At 48.4% G+C, this 23,979-nt stretch overlaps 1 pseudogene; it reads right to left on the bottom strand.

The window, feature by feature from the left end:
• LOC144680437 (structural maintenance of chromosomes protein 6-like) overlaps positions 1-23,979 on the bottom strand; it is an 85,535-nt pseudogene that overhangs the window by 18,523 nt on the left and 43,033 nt on the right.

The raw sequence follows: 23,979 nt of genomic DNA, 5'->3' as shown, positions 1-23,979 counted from the left end.
CTAGATGCCAACACGGAACTGCACCTTTGGGAAGTGCAAATGGGAGCTACAAATTCATAATTCTGTTTGTTCGACAGTGTAGGATTCTGAAACTATACCGGAAATATACTCCAGGTGCCTGAAGCTCCACGACTGGAACTCAATATTATAAATTCTACCTTATATTACAGATGATTAAAAGGTCGTTATAATGAAAAAATCGGAAAGCAAGGCACAACTGAGTCACAATCAAAAAGGTACATGGTTCTCTTTAATGACAACTTTTGCCTTCAAAATTACAGTATTCATTTCCATTCTGTAAAAATAGACTTGAACCTTTCACATACTTAGAATGTTCCAATTATTTCCTCAGCTTTTGTATTACTTTGAAACATAGCCATTGTTGTTACTTTGGTAAACATGGTATTCATCTGATCTTGGGCAAACAGCAATGTGATAAACGAGTAGACATCCATTTTTACTTGTTCCGGTCATGGGAAGAATGTTTTCCATGACGCTGGGAAAATTCCCTGCTCCACTTTAAACTAATACTTTGGGATATTTTACGTTCACCTCAACAGGCCGATGGAGCCTTGGTTTAATGTCTCATCCTAAACATCTCCAGCAACTCAGCACTCCCTCACTGAAGTGTTTATCCAGATTGCATGCTCAAGTCTTGGAGAGTGGCTTAAATTCACGACCTTCTGACCAAGAGCTGAGAGTGCTACCACTGAACCAAGCAACGCAGTTAGTTTTGAAAATAAAATAGTTCATGCAATTCACCATTAAAATACAACTTAGCTTTGTTCAGTCAATCATCATCTTAATTATAAACTACTACAGGCAAAAAGGGTGTTCTACAGAAAGAAAACTGCAAAACAGCTAACTTAGAATCCTGCTAATTATTCTGTGCTCCTCAGATCAATCAAACAGTTTGCCACCACTGAGTTGCTCATTTCTAAGGAATCAAAAACTGTTGGGAAATCTGGATGATGAGCAACTCTTTAAAGAGAAAAAAATACAAAGTCAATTCGGATTTTGTCTAGTCTCCCTACAGAAACTTCAAAAACAATGAATATAACAGAGTGAAGATTACATCAAAGATCAGAGCCACTGTATCAGCAATCATTCTTTGATATGTTACTGCTGTGAAGCTTTCCATAGATTTGTATGCCGTCACCTAACAAACTTTAATTATTAGTACCACCTTGAATACCACCAAGCACAAAGCTTTTCCCGTGCAGGTCATGAAGATGAGCAACGATTTAAAAGATTTTTTTGGTATATTCCTTGGGATCATGAACAATAGACCATATTTGACTTTGCTATCATGAGACTGAACTAATACATGAATGACTCAAATGCTACTCACTTATGAGTCGGAACACCCACTGTATAGTACAATAGTATAATGCCACATACACAAGGACAGCATCGACTGCTCTCCAACTATCAATTCCTGCTGACAAAGTGGACAAGTGCATACAAATAATTATACAGCTCTCTTAACAGTGCATCTAATTAATATTGTTTACCTAATTGTTTATTTTACAACATTTTGCAGCGAGAAAGCTTCAATGAAAGGTAAAGTATTTAAGATTTAAGCATCTTGAAACATACCTGTCTTTTACTTTGTATACTTGATTTGCAAACTCACACTCACCAATTTGGTGTCGCCTTCCTGAACCGAAATGTCGAGACATCAAAGATTGGAGCACCCGCTCATCTTTGTAATTATCGCAGCAAAATGAAAGCAGTAGTCCTTTCAAACAACTTTCAACTGCCAAAGCCAGTTCAGGATATTTCAGCCTGAAGCAAGCACCTAAATAAAAATAATGTTTTAATGTTAAAATCAATGCTGTTCAATATTTCTAAACGCACATTACATAATACATATTTTAAGTCTACACCTTAAATGCATGGTACTAAGCAAGCTCCTGCCAAGTCTGTTATCCTTGTGTCTATATCAAAATCATACATATAAACGAAAAACAGAAGTTGTCACCCTACAAATTTGAAGGGCGTACCCTGATCTACTTCCTGCCAATCGAAGTTCCACTTATCTGTATTCTTTCTTTCTGTCTCCTTAGCCATCCCTCTATCCATGTGACTATGTCCCTTTTCATACCATGTGCCTTAATTTTCCTGAGTCTTGTATGTAGCAACTGTCAAATTTCAGACCATAGTGCCAAGGGGGAATACCCTGCTACGATAAGTTAAAAATGTGACTTTGGAGTTAAGCTGCTCCCTCTATGGGTCAAATTCATAGGATGGCACGGTGGGCTATTTGGATCTGGATTCAGAAATTTCTTCAGGTAATTAAAGTTAGTTTGACCTGCCAGTCATCATTTGCACCTACTCTGATCACATTATTTTTAATTCTTTCACGGGATGTGGGTGTCGATGGCAAGGCAAGCATTTGTTGTTCATCCCTAATCGCCCTTGGAAAGAGGTGAGTCACTTTCTTGAACTGCTGTCATCTATCTGGTGCGAGTACACCCACAGTGCTAATTTCTCAGTGAGCGGCAGGGATCAAAGCTTGGGAAAAGGAGGGAGGGAATTCCTCTGGTCAGATGTCACTTCCTGACATCAGAATTAAGAAATGGGGGAAGAAAATTTTCAGGATCAATGAGTTCTCACGAACCTATAGGGAGATAGATCTGGGCTTGAGCCTGGAGTTAAGATTTAGCAGAAACAACAATTAGTGGAAATATTCAATAGGTCAGGCAACGTCTGAAAAAAAAACTGGCATGTAGATAGCATTTTTCATGACCACCAGCAGTCTCAAAATACTTTACAACCAATGAAGTATTTTCGAAGCGCAGCCACTCTTATAATGGCTGTGGAGAAAGAAACACAGTTAATGTTTCACGTTAATAGTGTTTCATCTGACTGATCATCAACCTGAAACATTAACTTTGTTTTTCCTCCACAGACGTTGTTGAGTGTTTTCCAGCATTTTCTGCTTTTGTGCCCGACTAATCAGGTTTCCAGCATCCGCAATATTTTATTCTCTGTTTAAGATATAGCAGGTCAGTTTTCCCACCCAATAACTGACCCAAAAGCAAGTAGCACAAAGAAATTGATATTTTGATTTGTGCTGTTGCAGGGTGCCTTGTGACAGTAGTTTTAAAAATTCTGGAATTGCTATTTTTGCTCAATCATGGGCGTTCTACAAAATAAACTAGGTTCTTGGTTTGTCACTGAACTCTCCTTACCCAGCGTATTCATTAGTTTTGCCTTTTGAAATGATTGGAGAAGAAAGGCACCAGCCTGGGATTTCAATGGGGTCTCTCCTGATCTCCCACGGTACCTTTGGCATGGGGTTGGTGGAAATCCCTGAAAAATAGCACAAATGGGTTTTTATGCCGTTCCTCATGAGCTTTTGCCAACCTTCTGCTGAAGTTATGTAGAGAAACACGGGCCACAAAATTCAGCTCCGGAATTGCAAAAAAATGATAAACTCACACCACCGGTGTGACCCGAGCTGGATGCCATTTCAAGCGAGGGTATTAACGTGAGCATTAAGTGCATGCTGGATGTAAGCAGAGTAGGCAGATTGTGATGTCAGTCAGCTTCTAATGTGATTTGACATTAGTGTCATTCTCCACCCTGCTGCTCCAACTACGCCCTCTCTTAAACAAATACAGCTGAAATAGTGTCATCAGCAGGAAGAACCCACTACTAGTGTGATTTTAAAGAATCATCAACTACAGATTAGTTGCTGATTGATTGCTATTGGATGTTGCTGAGTTTGTAAAGTGCTGTGAGTTGCCTACTGCTGTTTATAAAGTGGCATAATCTGTAGGGAGTGGTGTGACACATGGAGAAGGTCTTGTTCAAGGCCTCTGGTTCGATGATTTGCTCCCAGTCATGAGTACTGTAGTTACCATTCTCCTTCTCCTGTAGCATGAAAGTGAACACAACCCAAAATTCCCATTGTACAACTAGCTCACAGCTTCCCTTCTCTCTGCCACTGACTATCGCAACATCTTCTTGGCCACAAAGCTGAAATAAATTCCATCACACAACAAGCAATTCCAAACAAACTTTAGAAATCAAACCATCCAATATTCCACATAGAAGCTGTTACATCCTTCTATTCAACAATTTTTTAAAAAATCATTCATGAGATGTAAGCGCCGCTGACTAAGCCAGCATTTATCACCCATTGGCCCTAATTGCCTTTGAGCTGCCTTTTCGAACTGCTGCCGCCCCTGTGGTGTAGGTACACCCACAGCGCTGTTAGGGAGAGAGTTCCAGGATTTTGACCCAGCGACAGTGAAGGAACGGCGATATATTTCCAAGTCAGGGTGGTGAGTGGCTTGGAGGGGAACTTCCAGGTGGTGATGTTCCTTTATACCTGCTGCCCTTGTCCTTGTCCTAAAAATACCAATCATATGACAAGGGTTGGTAAAATAATAATGAGTTCTTTATTTGAAGGTGAGGCAATGTACATGCAATGTTAGCTGGGACGCTGTGTATTCACTTCTGCTCTGTGAGTGCAGCTGCTGTATACTGTTTACAATGTCATGGGACTAATACTTGTCTTGGTGGCAGTGATTTACAACAGTTCAAAAAACACCCCCTTAAAGGTACATGTGTATTATATCACAACAAAAGCCTGCTAATCGTCCTTGTGTATCCCCTTTACTGCCTGTCTTGTGGGAGTCTTTGCATGGCCTGGTGCTCCACGCAGTGCTCCCTAGTGGCTGCAGCATAGCTGGCAGAAGGCTGCTGACTTTGTGGGGGAGACCATAGATGGCCTGAAGCCAGGTCTTCAAGGTCCAGGACTGCTGGAGGTCATCTTGTGAGGCCATGGCCGGCAGCTGGATGGCTGATAGGCAACAGGAAGGCCACTGTTGGAGCGGAAGTGGCGGAAGGATGAATGCTATCATCCTTAGAGAGGATAGCAGGTTCATGGTCCATGGGGACATTGTCACTTATCTAGGGCAGTGCCTCATTAGTCTTAATAATCTGTATGTATGGACTGCTGTGATACTCTGAAAGAATACTGGTATCCGTGAAAGGGTAACATTTTGCCAGATTCAGTAAGAAATAGAACTGCTGCACGAGCTGTTCAAACGTGGATCCTTCTTAATCTCTTTTCAGTCCCTCTGCTAGTACATGTGAGTTTGGTAGCCTCAAGTGGACAAATTCACAAGGCAATTTCAATACGTTACAGTACCTGCAGTTATGATGGCAGCAGTCTGATCCTCCATGTCAGCAAGCTCAGATAGCATGATTTCAGTCTAAGCATCCACTGGGGCACTCAGATATTGGGTGGCTTCTGCTTGTGTTGCAATAGTTGCATAGATTAGATATCATCCATCGTATGTTGGATCCCACAGACCTGGCCGTCACTTCCACACTCACAAGATGGGCTCCAAGCTCCGCACAAAGCCCGGTGGCAAGTTGGTGCCAGACTCTCACATGCTCCTTGATAGTGACAGCAGGCTTTCTGGCAGGCCTGCCGATGCATCAAGCATTTCATTGTGCATGCCCATCGGCCCTTTTCTGTATACCAACCTCAGCTAAGTCCTCTGCAGCAGAACTTGTGTGCAAACTCGCCTTCCGGTGAGTTGCCACCTGTGTCACCCTTGCCGCTTGCACAGGCTGCCAGCCACTCGTTCCCAGTGATTCAATACATGTCAGATCCCACCTCAATGCTTCCCTTTAAGGAACATGCAGCACCAGTATCTGACCTGCGTTGTATGTTGGTTGGTCTAGCTGAGGAATGATTGCTGAGGCACTGGTATGTCTAAACAATAACTGGTTTATTAGATACAACAGAGCTATATACAAATATACATGACTAGGTGTCACTCTGCTAAAGTTAGTAACATTCTCCCTCTCGACTCTTGGACATTTGTCTCTTACGTCATCATTATGGGCGGTGCTATTTACACAGTCCTACACATTAACCCTTTCAACCCTAATACTACAACTCCCCCAAGCCTTTGTCCATAGACTTTTTTTCTTTTCTTTCTACATTCATATTTACTTACTACCCCCATCTCTCCCCAAGGCTCTGACTTCATTGATTCAATCTTTTCGGAGGCTTCACAACTCTCCCTGATCATGTTCTTGTCAGACTTGGAAGATCAGTGGTCTCTGTTTGAACTTCTTTTTCTTGAGTTGCTTGGTCTTCAAAGAGAGTTGCAGTATCTGGTTCTTTGTCAATTTCTGATTCAACATCTGGTTCTTCCAAATGTATGACTGTCGTCTTTGAGGAATAGAGGTAAAATTCCTCCAAAGTACCTTCTGAGGTATGTACAAAATAAGATCTCTGCCAATTGTCATCTCTCTGGACCATTACTCCATCTTTGCCTTGGTCTCGTACCTATACCTTGTCTCCTTCCATCAACCTGGATAGTTTCCTGTTGTGGCACCTCCGGTTATAGTCAGAAGCCTGTTGCTTTCGATAGGAACACTCTCGTTCTTGAACTCTTTGATAATCCTGGATTTCAAGCCCTGGAAGTATTTTTTTTAGGTCAGATGGGAGGCTGCATTCGGACCTTTCTGCCCAGCAGTTTGGTGGTGCCAACACACGTTGCAGTTGAGTAGACCTGAACGTTAAGAGCATCATTGGAAAATCCTCGTTCTTCTTTAATAGGATAGTGCTGACGCCCCTTTTGGCCTCGCCATTGGTTTGGGGATATCTCGGGGAACTTGTGGAATGTAGAAGCCCATAGTTCTCTGCAAAATGGGTGAAGCAGTCATTGGCAAATTGCGGACAATTATTGGAAACAACCTGGTCTGGAATGCCGTGAGTTGCAAAGACTTCCTTCAAAGCCCAAATGACTGTCTCAGTGGTCATAGTGTATAGACGTTTAACCTTGATCCACCTGGAGATGTAATCGAAGAGTATAAGGAAGGAATTTCCATTAAATATAAACAGAACCATTCCCAGATTTTCCATGGTCTGGATGGGAATTGAGTGGGATATAGGGTTCTCTTTGGTCTGTGCACTGTGCACACCTGGCACTGAAAAGTTATTTACTCTACAGATCTTGGTATTCCTGGCCACCACAAGGAAGACTGGGCTCAATGCTCTGCATTTCGTGCTGCCCATGTGGCCCTGGTATATTCTTTCCAAGGTTTTTGGCCGGAGTGAGACTGGAATTGCCAGCCTCTCATCATACACCAGCAAATCATCGTCTATAGTAAACTGCTTTCTTTGCGCGAAGTAGGTTTTCATCGTCATATCACTGGGACACTGCTGTGGCCACCCTTGCATGCATGAATGAATGAAGACGTTTCTCCTCAGCTCAATCCTAAATGGACTACACTGTATCTTGAGATTGTAACCCCTTGTTCTAGAACCCCCCAGCCAGAGGGTACATCATCCCTGTATCCAATCTGTCCAGGCCTGTTAGTATTTTATACGTTTCAATGAGATCCCCTCATTTTTCTAAACTCCAGTGAACATAGGCCTAGTCAGCCCAATCTCTCCTCATACGACAATCCTGCCATTCCAGGAATGAGTCTGGTGAATCTTTGCTGCATTCCCTCTATGGCAAGCATACCCTTTCTTAGATGAGGAGACCAAAACTGCACACAATACTCCAGGTGTAGCCTCAATAAGGCCCTGTATAGCTGCAGTAAGACATCCTTGCTCCTGTACTCAAGTCCTCTCGCAATGAAGGCCGACATACCATTTGCCTTCTTAACTGCTTGCTGCACCTGTATGCTTGCTTTCAGTGATTGTTGTACAAGAACACCGAGGTCCCTTTGTACATCAACATTTTCCAATTTATCACTATTTAAATAATACTCTGCCATTCTGTTTTTCCTACCAAAGTGGATAACTTCACACTTATTCACGTTGTATTGCATCTGCCATGTATTTGCTAACTCAGTCAACTTGTCTAAACTGCCTTGAAGCCTCTCAACATCCTCCTCACCACTCACATTCCCACCACATTTCATGTCATCGGCAAACTTGGAAATATTACTTTTGTTTCTCTCATCCAAAATCATTGATATATATTGTGAATAGCTGGGGCCCAAGCACTGACACCTGTGGTACTCCATTAGTCACTGCCTGCCACTCCGAAAAAAACCCATGTATCCCTACTCTCTGTTTCCTGTCTGCTAACCAATTCTCAATTCATGCCAATATATTACCCCTAATCCTATGTGCTTTAATTTTGCACACTAACCTATTATGTGGGTCTTTATCAAAAGCTTTCTGAAAATCCAAATACACCACATCTACTGGTTCTCCCTTAACTATTCTGCTAATTACACCCTCAAAAAACTCCAGTAGGTTTGTCAAACATGATTTCCCTTTCATAAATCCACGTTGACTTTGTCTAATCCCGGAGGGGGGGCGGGGGGTGGGGGTTGGTGGGGGGGGGGGGGGGGGGGGGGAGGAGTCCGGGTGGGCAGGAAGGAGTTGGGGTGGAGGAAGAAGTAAGCGGGTCTGAAGGAGTCAGGAAGGAGGAAGGAATAAAGGTGGAGAAAGGAGTCTGGAGAGGGGAAGGAGAAAGGCTAGCGGGAGAAGTAAGAAGGATTTAGGAAGGGGGAAGGACTAAGTGGAGATGGGGGGAGTCTGGGGGTGAGGTTGTCCCGGGGTGGGGGGAAGGACTAAGTGGGAGGGATGGGAAGTGCAGGGTGGGGAAGTAGTTCCAAGGGGAGAAGGAGTTTCAAAGTGGTAGGAGTTCCAAGGAGGGCAGGAGTCTGGCAGGGGAGATGTCCAGGTGAATGTGCAAGGGAGGGCTCTGATGAGTCCATGACTCCCTCCTGGGGAGCGAACCGAGGGTGGGTGTGGTCCGAGGGAATGCTGAGAATGATTGAGGGCAAAGTGAGGTGGTACGGTGGGAGGGTGAAGGTGCGACGGTATCGGTGGAAGGGACGATGAGGGTGGTTGGTGGGTGGGGGAAAGGAAATGAGTGACTGGGTGGGGAGAATGAATGGGTGACCTGAAGACAAGTGTTAGATGCACAATACTTGCCAAATCGAAAGTGAAACGAGAGCCATGGTGGGTGAGATCAGGTGCTGCATGGGAGTGTGACCAGTGGGTGAGCGGAGATACAGGTCAGCTTAGATGGACAACTGAAAGTGAACCCCAGCAAGCAGCACTGAAAATGCTCAGGACAGTGAGGTGAGTGTGATACGTGAAGGATCCGCGTGCGTGGGAGAGTGCCTGCACGAGGATCCGAAAGACCCTGCCATACACACACTTCTCCCTCCAGAATCACTCGTGGGCCAGCTGCGTGCAGCTGAACTACAAGTAGTGGGGGCTGGGGGGTTGCAGTGGGAGGGCTCGTGAGGCCTGTCAATGAAGCTGAAAGACACCATTACACATTATTCAATGTAAATGAATATATTTCCAGATTGTAAAGTGACAAAATGTGTTCAGCCATGCAACCAACTATGATCAGAACTTCTTAACTTTTGAACGCCTTAGACTTCTAGGTGCTGCCCTGACATCCGGAGCAGGGGTGGAGACAGCCTGTGCAATGGTTGACCCTGTTGCCTCTGATCCTATTGCCTCTGATGACTTCAGTGTGGGTCGTCTGGAGAGCCGAGGTCTTGGGGGCTCCAGCTTGCTTTGGCTGTTCTCCTGTGGGCCAGCTGCTCCCCTTACAGTTGAGGAGTCACAGGCAAAGGGGACTCAGAGAGAGCGGACAGCCTCTGCGATTCCTAAGTAGATGACCCAGGGGAGTCCAGCTGCTGCTCCTCCTCGCTTCGGGTGCCCAAGGAACTTACCCATGGCTACCGCGATGGAGTGCAGGTCTGCACACATCTTCACGTTCTGCTGGACCAGGGTCTCCATGGCATCCACCATCTTCCCCATGGAGACCTCCATATGCACACATGTGGGCACCACTTCATCAGAGAACAGGCAGATGCGTTACTCCAACTCGCATGCCACTCTGCTGAGTGATTCCAACAGCTCTGTGTGATGTTACCCACCTCTGCTGACTCTCCAGGATGAGCTGGGAGGCCAAATCCAGAGGATCATCATCTGACTCGGACCTCACAGATGCCTCTGCCCCAGCAGTCCTCCGAGTGCTGGGGAGCTCGGCTGGATTTGCCTCCTCCTGCTGCGGACATGTGTCCGTGCGTTGACCGTTACGTTGTGAACTCAGCCTGCTCTAGATCTCGGTTCCACTGAGGCGTGTGCCTCTGCGCTAGCGCAAGGTGTGGGTAAGCACTGTGATGGGTCTTCCAGGCTGCTTATTCCTAGCTCTTCAATGAAGGAGGAGTCCTCTTCGCTGGAGGTGAGGATGTGGATGGGGCTGAGGGACTGACTGGCTGAGGGTCTTGGTTGCTTGGCAGAGCTCCCTTTGAACCAAAGAAGAGATAATTAGTGTGTTGCAGCAGAGTCAAAAGCAGGAGAGCGAGTGCTCACAGTTGCGTTGAGAGAGGGATGATGTGGTGCAGGATCCTCACGTGGGTGTTCGCCACCGACCTCACCATCGCCACAGGCACGGTTCATATCCTCACCAGTCAGCGTGATGGCACACTCCTCAAATTGAGTGAGGGGCCTAATGTGGGCCACTGCACACTTGGTCAGGGACCTCTCCCTGCCGTTGGGAGCCTCCTTCTCCTGCATGAAAACAGGTGGAGAGAGTGTGAGCAGGACACATGGCACTGCGTGGAATGTTTGTGTGGTGAGCGGAGCCATGGATGTGATGAGGATACGAGCTTCAGAGAGTATGAACCTGACGTATATGTGAGGGTGTGTGTCAGAGTTAGTGGTGTTGTCCCTTGAGATGTGAGATCCGTGTGGATGTGTGATGGGTTTGTGAGTGTGAGAGTTGAGAGGGATGAGAAGAGTGAGTTACGTGGAAGAATGGATGAGACCATTCATCCTTAGGTGTCACTGGGTGACTGTCCTCATTTGCAGGACATTGGCGCTGACCACTGCTGCCCACCTCCCATGCTGGATCAGTGATGTTGCTGCCCTTCCTGCGGCAAGAGTGGGGATAGAGGACATCATGGCAGGGCTCCACTGTATCCAAAAGGTGCTCGAGGGACGTGTCATTGAACTGGGGAGCAGCAGCCTTCTTGTCTTTTTGGGCCATGTCTTCTTTGCAGCAGTCATGTGCTGGAAGCAATGGGGTGTGCACACGGCTGCACTTTAAATATGGCGCCCAGAGTGATGAAGCAATGAGGTGATGGCATTTTTTTTTATTCAGCCATGGGCTGTTGTCTGGGCCAACATTTATTGCCCATCCCTAGTTGCCCTTGAGAAGGTGGTGAGCTGCCTTCTTGAACCGCTGCAGTCCATGTGGTGTAGGTACAACCACAGTGCTGTTAGCGAGGGAGTTCCAGGATTTTGACCCAGTGGCAGTGAAGGAACAGTGATATATTTCCATGTCAGGGTGGTGAGTGACTTGGAAGGGAACTTCCAGGTGGGGGTGTTCCCATGTGTCTGCTGCCCTTGTCGTTCTAGATGGTAATGGTCGTGGGTTTGGAAGGTGCTGTCTAAGGAACCTTGGTGAATTCCTGCAGTGCATCTTGTAGATGGTACACACTGCTGCTACTGTGCATCGGTGGTGGAGGGAGTGAATGTTTTTGGATGGGGTGCCAATCAAGCGAGCTGCTTTGTCCTGGATGGTGTTAAGCTTCTTGAGTGTTGTGGGAGCTGCACCCATCCAGGCAAGCGGGGAGTATTCCATCACACTCCTGACTTGTGCCTTGTAGATGGTGGACAGGCTTTGGGGAGTCAGGAGGTGAATTACTCATCGCACAATTCCTAGCCTCTGACCTGCTCTTGTAGCTATAGTATTTATATGGCTAGTCCAGTTCCGTTTCTGGCCAATGGTAATCCCCAGGATGTTGATAGTGCAGGATTCAGTGATGGTAATGCCATTGAATGTCAAGGGGAATGGCAAAAGACAGCCCGCCCACCATCGAAATGGTGTGTTTCCCAGGAATGCATGATTAATGAGGCGTGATTGGAATGAAAAACTGCCAAGGACATTTTTCTTCCCGCCCACTACTGCACTTAGTGCAAATCTGGGACGATTCTGCCCTAAGGGTTTATGGTCTGTTTGTATGACAACCTTTAAGCCAATGATATAGTTAACGGATTTCTCACAAACCCACATGACTCTATGACTGAGTACCTCCTCTCAGTGTCGGACAACACCCGAAACGCACAATAAATCGGCCTATGGCACCCATTAGGTTGCTCTTGAGAAAGGACTGCCCCCAGCCCTGTAGATGAGGCATCAGCTGTAATTGTGGTTGGTCGGGACAGGTTGTAATGAGCTAAGATGTCCTTCATTTTTTGAAATGTCTGCTCCTGATGTGCAACCCAACACCAGGCTAGGGCTTCCCTCAATAGCTGTCTTAAGGGTTCAGTAAATTACACCAGGTTTGGCAGGAATTTTGCCAGCTGATTAACCATACCAAGTAATCATTGACGATCCAGGATGGAAGTAGGGGTTGGGAATCCACTAACGGCTCTTGTATTTTGCCGTCTGCCATTATGTCCTTGCTACTAACAATGTGGCCTAGGAAACAAATAGACATCTTTGGGAATTCACACTTGTCATTAAGTGTCATGTCTCCTTCCTGGAGACAGTTCAAAACTGCTTTAACATTTAAGTCATGTTCGTTGGTGGATGCATTGTGGAATAGGATGTTGTCCACGTGATACATTACAGCTATAAGGCCTTGTAGGCGTTGTTCATTAGGAAATTTCAGGTGCAGAGGTTATACCAAAAGGTAAACAATTAAAATAATATCTACCAAATAGAGTAATGAATTTCATTAGTAACTTTGACTTCTCATCCAACTGCACCTGCCAAAAGCCGTTATTGACACCCAGTTTGGTGGACGTGGTACTCTAGGGCAGCTTCGCCAAGCTACCATCCACCAAGGATATCGGGTGAATTTCGCTCGCTACAGCCTTATTAATTTGAGTTAAGTCCACACGAATGCGAAGGGACCCATTAGGTTTAGGAACCAGACCACTCCAGAGCACCACTCTGTAGGCTCAGTGACAGAAGAGATGACTCCCATCCTGGCCATCCCTTCTAACTGTAGTTAGACCTGTTTCATTATTGGGTGTGGTATCTTTCTAGGTGTTAAGAGACACAAGTTTAGCATCTCTTCACAAAGTAATGCTATTTTCGGTCTTAAGTCCTTCCAGGCCAATTTTGAAAAGTCCTTTCAGAAGTCAGACCTAGATCCTTGCTGATTGACTTTATCCAACTTCCTGATAAGATTGAGGTCTATACAGCCTTTTCCACTTAAAAAGAGAGAATTCCTGATTCTGTAGAACATGCAATGTTTCCAGTATTTGTTTTCCCTTGTACTGGTGCATTGCCTATAACTTTCCTTTGACTTATAGTTCGATTCCTCCTGGACCATACAGCTGGGTTTCTGTTGGTTGCAGACATTGTGTTGGTAACCATGGCTCTTTGTCTGATAAAACTGTTACATTCGCTCCGGTATCCAGTTTAGAGTTGTTGATATGTCCATTGACATAAATACCCATGTTCCAAAATGCACACTTGGGGTCATTGATCTCACCCAGGAAACGTTTTTGTCCCTCTTCTGGTTGAAATTCCTCAACTTCACTAATAGCCTTAAGATTTTCTCCTTAATACCTGTAAAGTTAGAAGTTTTACTTCAGCACATCTTCCCGAAATGGCCAATTCTTCTGCAGAGGAAACATTCTGCAGTGGTTTGCAGGACACTGTTAGTGCCTGTGGGTCTTTCTTTTTCGGTGCCACAGCACTGACATGGTTTGATGGCTTCTTGTACTTTCCCTCCAGATTGTACATTCTTTTCTGGTGTTTCTTTTACAGTCCAGAACTTAAGGAACTGTACGGTCACTGGAGGTTTCCTGAGCCAAGATTTTTCTTCATCCCTCAGCATTGCCCTGTTCTGTTTACAGACCTCTGTTTGTCTCACCAGCTGTATTGCTTTCTCTAAGGTTAGGTCTTCCTTAGGTTACAATAGTTCTGATAGGGTGTCTTCAGTGACACAACTACAATGCAACCTCATTTTTAATTCTGTTTTTAGGCCCCCATCCTCACATCCTTCAGCCAGTCTGTAAAGGTCATTAATGAAAGTATTTACTGGGCTCATCTGATTTCTGGACCCTTTTGCTGAATTTGATCCTTTCTAGAATCTTGTTGCTCCTCAAGTTGTAATAGTTATCAAAGGCTTTTAAGACTTCTTCAAATTTATCAGAGGTCTCATTAATGCCCTATCTTGCAATCATCTGCTATTGTTCCTATGGAGTAAAGTGATGTCTTGACTTATTCAGCTTCAGACTTATTGTCCAACTCTGAGGCAGTTTGGAACCTCAAGGGCAGGATTTTGAGGGTGGGCCTGATGGGTGGGCCCAGGAGCAGCCAGGAAACAGTCCACCGTCCGTGATTGGCCCCCGACCGTGATTTCACCCTGGTGGGCCAATTAAGGCCTACGCAGGGTGAAATGCAGCTCCCCACTGGTCGGGAAGGGCCGGACGGGGGCCTGCCAGTCACTGGGTCACCTTTGGACTGTTTAAAATTGGCACAGGCAGCCCCTTGAAGGCTTTCATAAAAGAATGTCTCTTCTGGGTCTTCAACATTCAAGTTATGGAGTTGAGTGCAGCTGGAGACACCAGGTGGGAGGGCAGGTCAGGCACTCGGCCCCCCTGCTTTTCCGATGAGTGCCTTGTGGTCATCGTTGAGGAGGTGGCTAACAGGATCGACACCCTTGTCCCCAGAGATGGGAGGAGGGGGCCACCGAACCTCACAAAGAGGCATGGGAGGAGGTTGCAGCGTAGGTCAGCAGCCATGATGTGGTGCGGTGTAGATGGGTGCAGTGCCGGAAGAGGTTCAATGAGCTGCTGCGCTCAGGAACGGTGAGTGCTGTGTTAGCATGGATCAGTGTACAGAAGTGTTAAGGTGTGGCCATCCCCCCTTGGACCTCAGGGGCACTAAAGTATGAGTGCCAACTGTCAATGATGCCGGGTCTGGCCAAGTGGGTGAGCTCTGGCTGCTTGGACTGAATGCCTTGTGGCCCGAGGGCCATGACTCAGATGTGCCCTGTAAGGTGTTCCTCAGCTGGGGTTGGCCAGGCTGCAATGGCGTTGCAGGGAGAGAGTGGACTAATCCATGCTCCTCTGTTCTTTCAGGAGAAGACAAGACATAACCAGGCAGAGAGGGCACGTACAGGTGGAGGGCAGCCCAACCTGCTGCTGCTGACCAGGTTTGAGCAGGACCCCCTAGAGCTAGAGAGCCAGCATGGTCCACATGCAACCGGGCATGGAGAAGCGAGGCTGCCAGACGAAGGTAAGAGTGCAATGCACAGAGGTGAGAGTTTTGGATTGTGCAGCCATTCTAGTGTAGTCCCTTCATTGATGGGAACCTCAAACCTGGAGCTCCCATTGATCATTGAAAGACGATGACACCATGATGCAGATCTCCACTGTCTCACCAGGGTGCCTGGCATGCACAGTGACAGTGTAATGACTTTAACTAATGACATGTCCTTGTCCTCCCTTAGATTCGCCAACACAGACTCGCTCTCTGGACCCCAAAGGGCTATCCCTGATGCCGGAGGACCACTGGCCTTTATTTGCACCTGCGTCACACCTGCTCTCTGAAGCAGGCACCAGCGCAGATACCAGCACCTCGGTGGGCATTGGAACAGCGGTTAGAATATCGGTGCACATTGGTGAGGACACTTCACACTTGCTTGAGGTACAGGAGGAGGCAGAGAGTGCCCAGGGTACAGGGGACGGCAGTCAGAGGACTGCTGGGGACCAGGATGATGCTCAGTCGAAAGCTGATGATGAGCCTCTGGAGTCGTCCATTAGGCGGCAGATGTTGGATGTCCAGCAGGACGTGCGGGAAGATCTGACAGAGATCCATGAGGGAATACGTGCCATGGTCTTCGCTGCAGAGGAGTCCATGCGGAGCATGAGCACTGCATTGGCCCTCATGGCCGAGCGCACTGCCCCCTCCATTGAGAGAGTGGAGACTCTCATGGAGAGGCAGATCCAGGAACAGAATCATGGGTTCCTGGGGTTGCGCTCGGACCTGCAAGCCCTCACACCGGCAATGATCTCAGGTGGTCAATGCCAGTGTGGGAGATGGATGAGGTACCCAGTATCCCAGCTAGGTGCCCATCCATCAATGGTGAGCAGGGAGGTCCGGAGGTACCTCCCATTGTTGCATGAGCTGCTTGTCGTCTCCGTGGGCTCCTCTCAGGGACTCTGGATGACGGCAGCAGCTCCTCCGCCCCTCTGCCAGTGACCATGGCATTCGATGAGGCTGCAATGTCTGGGGAGATGCCAGCTGTGGCACTGGCCACTCCCTCCCAGGCAGGGCCAGCTCTGGCTCCACTGGCCAGAAGACAACCTCATCAAGGTCATCAAGCCCAACAAGTCAGCAGGGTCAGCAGGCTGGCTCCAATGCTGCTGCCAGTGAAGGTGAGTGTTCAGCGGGGAGGGCACCAAGACGTAGCACTCAGAACCTTAAGTTAAAGGCACCATGAGCACAAGAGGGACAGTTCACAGGAGATTTTCTGTTCATTTATGTTTGGTTTATATGTCTACTGGTGTGGACAACAACACCAATAATGCTAATGTCATTATGCATTCAATGTGACAATAACAATAAATTTGCTTTTGTTGTAATGGCCTGAGTATGCTTCATCTTTTTATTTTATTGTTGCAGTGTATGCCAGTCTGTAATGCACTAATACACTAAGTGGCTCTGAACTTTATTGCACAGGCACTGAGTGTTCTTTGTGTTCAAATGAAAGGGTCCTTTCAGACATCGGCGATGGAGGCAGCAGCCCTGGCATGTGTTTGAAGCTAATCTTTGGCAGCCTAGCTGAAGGAGTGTTGAATCAAGGCATCCCTGGTGTCCCTGCCTCCCTGCAGATTACCGAGTTCTGCCTCCACACCCTCAGTGCTCTCATCACCGTGCTCCTCTTCAGACTCACTACTGGTTTCATCCTCTGTGGCCTGTGCAGCTGCGTCAAGATCCTCTTCCTCCAGCGGGATCCCCTTGCCAATGCCAGATTGTGGAGAGTGCAGCATGTACCCGGGATCAGTGACTCCCACTCTGGGGGGTATTGTAGAGCTTCCCCTGAACGGTCCAGGGATTGGAAGTGCACCTTGAGAAGGTCTACCACCCCCCTTGTGGAGCCATGACTCCTAATATAATGCTTCTCTGCCTCTGTTCTTGGGTGGCGGAGAAGCGACACGAGCCACCTCTTCAACAGATAGCCCTTGTCATCCAGCAGCCATCCATCCAGTGGGGCTGGAGCACTGAAGAGTATCGGCACCTGGGAGTGTCTGAGGATATAAGTGTTATGGGAGCTGCCTGGGTACCTTGCACAGACTTGCAAAATCTGCATCCTGTGATCACACACTATCTGCACGTTCATGGAGTGGAAGCCCTTCCTATTGACGAAGGCACCGGGCTGACCCGCTGGCGCCTTGATAGCCACATGTGTGCAGTCTATTGCACCCTGGATGCAGGGGAACCCAGCAATTGCTGCAAAGCCTCTGGCTCGCTCAGCCTGGCTGGCCTGGTCCGTACGGTAAAGAATAACGGTCAGTGCCCGCTTGTCACCAGCTTGACGCAACTGTGGACAGCTGATTGTGAGACTCCACACAGACCCCCCACTGACCCTGGAAAGAGCCGGAAGCAGAGAAGTTGAGGGCCGCTGTGACTTTCAGAGCCACTGTCATGGGGTGTCCACTCCACACAGTCGGAGCTGATCTCAGGGCCAATCACCTGACAAATGGAGGTCACTGTCTCCCTTGAGAGGTGGAGCCTCCTTCGTCGCTGCACCTCCGACATATTGAGGCAGCTGCATCGCCGCCTGTAAACCCTGGCAGCAGGATATTGGCGGCTTCTGCGGCCCCTTCCGCCTTGGGCTACCTGCTGGCCCTGCGTCCCTTGTGCCTGCGCCTCTCCTCCTACAGGTCGCTCCCCTGGAATCTGCATTGGGACACCTGGCCTCCTCTCCCTTCTGGCCCTCTCTTCCTCCTCAGAGGAGTTGCCTCCAGCGGAGACCACAATCCCCATTCCCAGGGTAAGGGAGGACTGTCTGATACCTGGAAGGGTCCACACGGTCTGAATCCTGCAGGGGCCTTGGAGACACCATGGAGTCCTGAAATGAAGCCTGGAAATAGTAAGAATGAAGCCCCGAACAGAGATGAAGCTGCCAAGTACCAATGAGTCACCAGTAGCAAACTATCTCCAAAACTCCTCACTCACTACTCACACTGGCAATGCTGCTGACCCTTTTTATCCCGCTCGTGGATGAGGTTTTTGAAAATGTCGGCCGGCCGCCTGCCTGTTTTGCCCGTGAGGCTGATAATGGCCGTGAGTGGCCTGTTAATTAATTAATGGCGGGCGTGGCTCCGGCACCCGCTCACGCCAGCCGAGGGAAATATCCTGCGAGTGTGCGATGACGTGGGAACGCTCACGCCCGAGCGGGTTGGGCACACGCCGGTCTGCAGGACGTAAAATTCTGCCCCGAGTATCTTTTTCTCCAAAGCGCCCAATCTTGAGTTTGATTTGGCCATTCCATAATCCAAATCTCTCGGGTGATGTGAGCTCAGAACCAATGGCTGCTATAACCTTTTATGTAGTTTGCCCCCAAGTTTGAACTTTTCTTTGCGGTTGGTGCAGCCTACCCGCCCTGATCAGCCTCCCACTGAGACCCGCTGCAGTCGCTGTCTCTTTTATGTATTTATTTCTTTCTAACTGCAGAGCTTTTTAAAACTCTTTGCTTGAACTTATTGCAATCCTCTCTTCACTCCCTACCCCTGGGGCATCGAGTATTTGCAGCCATTCTTTTTTCCATTTGTGCTGCTTCACAGTCACCACCTACAATGGCACCGACCTTGGACCCAGGCTGCAGGATTTATCAAAACCCACACTTGCTAGGGATGCAATTTTCCCAATGCTGATGATGAACCTCTGGAGTCGTCCATTAGGCGGCAGATGCTGGATGTCCAGCAGGGTGTGAGGGAGGATCTGGTGGAGATCCATGAGGGTCTGCATCCCATGGTCTCTGCTGCAGAGGAGTCCATGCGGAGCATGAGCACTGCATTGACCCTCATGGCCGAGCGCACTGTCTCCTCCATTGAGAGAGTGGTGACTCTCATGGAGAGGCAGCTCCAAGGACAGAATCAGGGGTACCTGAGATTGTGCTCGGATCTGCAACCCCTCACACCGGCAATGATCTCAGGTGGTCAGTGCCAGTGTGGGAGATGGACAAGGTACCCAGTATCCCAGCTAGGTGCCCATCCATCAATGGTGAGCAGGGAGGTCCGGAGTGACCTCACATTGGTGCATGAGCTGCTTGTTGTCTCTGTGGGCTCCTCTCAGCAGCTCCTCCGCCCCTCTGCCAGTGACCATGGCATTCGATGAGGCTGCGATGACTGGGGAGATGCCAGCTGTGGCACTGGCCACTCCCTCCCAGGCAGGGCCAGCTCTGGCTCCACTGGCCAGAAGACAACCTCATCAAGGTCATCAAGCCCAACAAGACAGCAGGGTCAGCAGGCTGGCTCCAATGCTGCTGCCAATGAAGGTGAGTGTTCAGCGGGGAGGGCACCAAGACGTAGCACTCAGAACCTTAAGTTAAAGGCACCATGAGCACAAGAGGGACAGTTCACAGGAGATTTTCTGTTCATTTATGTTTGGTTTATATGTCTACTGGTGTGGACAACAACACCAGTAATGCTAATGTCATTATGCATTCAATGTAACAATAACAATAAATTTGCTTTTGTTGTAATGGCCTGAGTATGCTTCATCTTTTTATTTTATTGTTGCAGTGTATGCCAGTCTGTAATGCACTAATACACTAAGTGGCTCTGAACTTTATTGCACAGGCACTGAGTGTTCTTTGTGTTCAAATGAAAGGGTCCTTTCAGACATCGGCGATGGAGGCAGCAGCCCTGGCTTGTGTTTGAAGCTAATCTTTGGCAGCCTAGCTGAAGGAGTGTTGAATCAAGGCATCCCTGGTGTCCCTGCCTCCCTGCAGGTTACCGAGTTCTACCTCCACACCCTCAGCGCTCTCCTCACCGTGCTCCTCTTCAGACTCACTACTGGTTTCATCCTCTGTGGCCTGTGCAGCTGCATCAAGATCCTCTTCCTCCAGCGGGATCCTCTTGCCAATGCCAGATTGTGGAGAGTGCAGCATGTACCCGGGATCAGTGACTCCCACTCTGGGGGGTATTGTAGTGCTTCCCCTGAACGGTCCAGGGATTGGAAGTGCATATTGAGAAGGTCTACCACCCCCCTTGTGGAGCCATGACTCCTAATGTACCGCTTCTCTTTTCTTTCAAGGGTTGCTCACCAGTTCCACGGAAATTGGCTTGGTTCTCTGGCTCTATCACTGGGTTTGCTACATAGACCACCACCTGCTGTGGTGCAGCTCTGAGTGACTCGGACTGTTGACTTTCCGACTCCTGCCTCTGCTTCATCAGTAGAGCAGCTTTGGAGCTCTTCAACTGTGCCTTACCGGGTTCTGCAATTCTGGCACCACTTTTCCGGGTCAGAGTTGCAATCTTCTTTAAAACTGACTTTTCAAGGTTTTGGGGTCCTTCACAGCTGCCACTATGCTGTACATTGGTTTGACTAGCTGAGGAATGATTGCTGACACATTGGTATGTCTAAACATAACTGGTTTATTAAATATAGCAGAACTATATGCAGATATACATGACTAGGTGTTACTCTGCTAAAACTAGAAACACTCTCCCTCTCGACTCTTGAACATGTGTCTCTTACATCATCGTTATGGGGGCGGGTGCTATTTACACAGTCCCGCACATTAACCCTTTCAATCCTAATAATACAAGCTGGTGGCTGCGAGAGGGAGGTTGAGCGATGGTGCTTCATCATCATCAGTCTCCTGTTGCTCTTGGAATTCACGCTGCCCAGCACTGCCTGGCCAGGTGCAGTTCCTGCCTATCTAAAAGGAGAAAGGTACATGGGTAGGGTTACAGTAAGGAAAGGGTGGAAAAGCAAGAGGGACATGCTTACACCGTCAGCACCAAGTAAATCAAAAGAGATTGTGGGATGAGCAGAAAGTGGAATGTGAGAAGGTGGATTAAGTAGGAGCACATAGGGGAGAATTTTCTCCCTGTCAGGGGGGCTGTGTGGGAGCGGGCGCGGGCGGGCGATATCTACCCGCTATCGGCTGCGCATCGCCATTTTAAGGCCATGTGGGCGGGCCAATTAAGGCATGTGCGCGAAAGAGCGCAGAAATCTCCCTGAGGCAGCTCCGTGCCTCAGGGAGATTAGTTTGATTATTATTATTTGAAATAAAGAAAAAAAAAATTTTCAGACATGTCCCCTCGTGTGACAGTGTCACATGAGCTGGGACATGCCGCTGATTTTTAATAAAAATTTTCATTTGATTTATGAAGCCTTCATGAAACCTCATCCCGCCCGTGGATGAGGTTTCATTGAGGTTTCATGATAAATGCGAAGGCCGCCTGAGCTCACCGCCTGCCCGCCAACCATAAGGTTGGGCAGGCAGCTCTGTTCATTCTTTTAATTGGTATTTAAATGGCCTTAATAGGCCTTTGACAGTTCGGCAGGCACACAGCCGACTCTGCTGAGCGTCCGCCATACTGCAGACCTGAATGACGCACGGTGACATCGGGATGCACACCCGACATCACCGTGCGCCATTTTATGTGTCAGCGAGTGGGGCCTGCCCCCGCACGTCGACCAGAAAATTCAGGCCATGGTCCTCTTCAATGCTTTCAAACCCTCCAGTCACCACTGCCAAAATTATCATCACTCCAATGATAGCGAGTACCATCTCCTTCATCAGGTGATGATAGCCATGCATGAACATGAGCCTGCTGCTGACATGTGCCACCGTTCAGCAGTCTCTTTATCACTTGGCTGCAATTTAGTGTCATTTAAATGATCAGGGAGCACAGAATTTGTAAGCTACCTGCATCAGAATGAAAGGGGTGTGGATTACCGCAACCCTTGTGCCCATTTTTGGGCCTTATCCAAAGCTCTCCCACCCAGGCATGTCCCCCATGATGTCCAATTCATCTGTTAAGATTGTTACATCCGCGTAAAAGTAGATATTGAACTGTTCAGAGTCAAGTTCAGCATGTAAGGATTGTGGGGTTTGCTCAGTGTCCAACGTTACTAATTTGTGAAGATTGTGAAGCAGGCCCAAAACTTATAACAGCCATTTTATTAAAAAGCTTTCCGAATTCATTATATAAAACAGACACCATGTCCCATTTAATTAAATCTCTTTGATTTCCTCAAAAATTCAGTTATGTTAGTCAAACACGTCTGACTCTTTACAAACCCATGCTCCTTCTGTTTGATTAACCCATGCCTCTCTCAGGCCGGAATTCTCTGTCCCCATTGGCGTCGGGCTTCAGCGGACAATATGGTGGGAAGGCCAAAAATCAGCTTCACGTTGTTGCGAAACTAGTTTGCGATCATCCACTCCGCCCGTCAATGGCAGGCTGCCTTTCCTGCCTCTGGACATCGGGAATGTCATTTTAATACACCTGCATATCATTATAAGGCTGCTCACTGGAGTCAACGCCGCCCCCCCACACTGGATCAGTGGATCAGGCACATCAGTGTGACTGCACGCCACAGTGCTTCACAACCGCATTTATAAGGCGTGCACGTCGCAAGCTGAATTTTGTGGGGAAATCGGAGGTGAGTGCACACTAACGTTGCGCAGCGCTCGCAAGGGGCTGTGAGCACCTCCACCTGTGGCTGCTCCATGGCCAGTTTTAGCCAGATTGTACAACGTGCCCAGTTTTCCAATTGCTCTGCAGTCCACCGAAACGCTCATTACTTTGCAGTCTGTGCCCGAGGGGTGAAAAGCTCTGGAGCACTTGGTCACCCGTTGGACTTCAGGGTTGAGGCACCGTGCATTCAGGCAAGGGCACAGGCAAGTCTCTTCTTCCCGGCTGGCTGACAGTGCGGTGCCAGGTCAAGGGCTGCACTGCAGTTGGGGCTAGTTGGGGGGGTCAGGACAGCACGCTGTGAGGCAAGTTGCAGGGGTGCGAGAGCTGCACCGTGTCTGAGGTGAGTTGGGGGGGGGTGTGCAAGGGCTGCCCTGCGGTTAAAAGTAGTGCACGAGCACATGCGGGGCATGGGGAGGGAGGGGTGGGAAGCAGCCACACAACTCTGCAGCTGCGACAGTTCAGGCGCAGCCACATTGACATGCGTGAGGTCAGGCCTCTAGCTTATCTGCCCACTCAAGCAATGCAGGTGCATGAAAGTGCCACCAAGTGTTCCAGGGATTTTCCCCCCTCGGGCACAGACTGCAAACTAATGAGTGTTTTAGGGGGCTGCAGAGCAGTTGGACGACTGGGTGAGTTGTACAGTCTCCTTGCGAAAGGTGGCCATGGAGCAGTCACTGCTGGAGGTGCTCACAGCCCCTTGCAATGTCATCATTCAGGTTTGGACTGAGTCTCCCCCATAGTTCAAGCTAACAGTGCAGCCTTGCAGTGTGGGTTAGGAGAATGCCTGTGCCTGAGCTGAGAGCACAGCATGCAGTCCAATGCGCAAAGCTGCTGCCAATCGGTCAGGCGGAGTGGATGGAGTTGGGAAGTTTCGGGCAGCCATGCAGCGCACTAATCTCTGGCCATCCAAATGGTGGCCAGCACTCTCCGGGATGTGTTAAGGGGTCTTCAGACTTAACCAAGAGAGGTTTGTAGTACATCCAGGCTAACCCACGCATCTCTCCCTTTCATCCTGCAGGAGGAATACATCAGGAGTATGGAGCCTGGTGACCTAGTTGTATACCTCATGGTGTACAGCAGAGGTGGGGAACCCCTGGCCCGGGGGCCGGATCCACCCCATTGCACTTCTTCATCTGACCCACAATGATTTCTGAAACTCGGGGCCCCCTCACCCACGTGCTGCATTCTGGGCCGGCCACTGCCATGTTCTGATGCCTGAACCTTGGCCGCAGTCACCAGAGGCCCAGGCTGTAGGGGTAGAGCGTGGCCTGAGATCGCATGCAGGAGCACAGGGTAGGGACAGGAAGCAGCAGGCTGCT

This window comes from Cetorhinus maximus, chromosome 5, assembly GCF_964194155.1.
Source record: "Cetorhinus maximus chromosome 5, sCetMax3.hap1.1, whole genome shotgun sequence".
NCBI lineage: Eukaryota > Metazoa > Chordata > Chondrichthyes > Lamniformes > Cetorhinidae > Cetorhinus > Cetorhinus maximus.
Note: the sequence above shows the minus strand (reverse complement) of the source record. Positions and strands in the feature narration are given on the sequence as shown.